General features: G+C 41.3%; 1 pseudogene; it reads left to right on the top strand.

Annotated features, from left to right (window-relative positions):
* The first annotated feature begins 1,093 nt into the window (after window positions 1–1,093).
* Window positions 1,094–1,217, top strand: LOC145394623 (5S ribosomal RNA; annotated as a pseudogene).
* Window positions 1,218–1,481: the final 264 nt, after the last annotated feature.

Raw genomic sequence — 1,481 nt, 5'->3', positions numbered from 1 at the left:
GGCTTTGTTTGCATCCGAAACGATGAAGTACGAGGCCTCACTGCCAAAATGCTGCAGGAAATATGCCATGATGTCACGACTGAGCCAGCTCTGCTACCCTTAGACAGCGAGCACTTCACCCACAGAAAAGCAAACACATCAAATGATGCAAGAGTGGATGTCAGTGCTCGAGGTTTCTGGACACGTGGGCAGAAGGCGTTCTTCGACAACAGGATATTCGATCCCATGGCAACATGTCATCGTGAACTGTCTCTCGAAGCTGCACACAAGAGGAATGAACAAGAAAAAAATAGAAATTATCAAGAAAGGATCCAACATGTGGAACACGGTCGATTCACTCCCCTTGTGTTCACGACATCAGGTGGGATGGGTCCAGAGGCAGTGAGATTCTATTCGAGACTGGCAGAGTTTTTTTCTGAGAAGAAACGTCAACCGCAGAGTTCTGTTATGGCCTGGATGAGATGTCGACTCTCATTCTTCCTCGTGAGGTCTGCTCTGCCATGTCTAAGGGGCATAAGATCATCAGCCCTCAGGCCTGTCTCTCTGGCGGGTATGGATTACGAAGCTACATTGGTCGAGAGTCGCATAGACCAGCGACTACAATAGTTTAATGTCTTTATTTACATTGTAATATCAATAAATAAAAAATAAAATAATAATAGTAATAGTAGATGGTTGGTAACCACAGCCGTTGGCGTGCTTGGGGCAACGGATTGTAATATGAAGGTTAGTGTTAACCTTCACATTACAACTCCAAATGGTGAACTGTATTAGGAAGGTTGGTTTTGATCTTCACAATATAATTCACCACTGGATGGAGGTGATAAAAAAAAAAACAATAGTAGCAGTAGTAGTAGTAGTACTACTACTACTACTAATATTATTATTATTATTATTGATATTATTATTATTATTATTATTATTATTATTATTATTACTATTATTGTTATTATTATTATTATTATTATTATCATTATTATTACCTCATATAGTGTTGCCGGCGCAGCGGCACTGAAAGCAAAACAAGAAGCTCTTAATCTCACCAGGAGAGTGATTCCTTACGAATAAACACTGAATATATATATATATATATACACACGGCCATACCACGTTGAGTACACCGCTTCCCGTCCGATCAGCGAAGTTTACTTAAGCAACGTTGGGTCTGGTTAGTACTTGGATGGGTGACCGCCTGGGAACACCAGATGCTGTTGGCATAACGTTCTCCCTACGTGTCAAATGGGGTTGGTGGAGGATTAGTGCCCCTCCCTGTAAACACTGGCAATGAATGAATATATATATATATACGGTATATATATGTATGTATCTCCCTCTCTCTCTCTCTCTCTCTCTAACGCTGCTCTCAGGTGACTGCCCTTTCCTCTCATCCTTCCTTCCTCTTTTGTCTTTCTTTCATTCTTTCCTCTTCCTTCGGCCTATGGGTGACTCTACACTGAATGACAAGTCAAATGGTTTCCTGT

This window comes from Coenobita brevimanus, chromosome 27 (assembly GCF_032717465.1).
Source record: "Coenobita brevimanus isolate Jiangsu-jjx chromosome 27, ASM3271746v2, whole genome shotgun sequence".
NCBI classification, from domain to species: Eukaryota; Metazoa; Arthropoda; class Malacostraca; order Decapoda; family Coenobitidae; genus Coenobita; species Coenobita brevimanus.
Note: the sequence above shows the minus strand (reverse complement) of the source record. Positions and strands in the feature narration are given on the sequence as shown.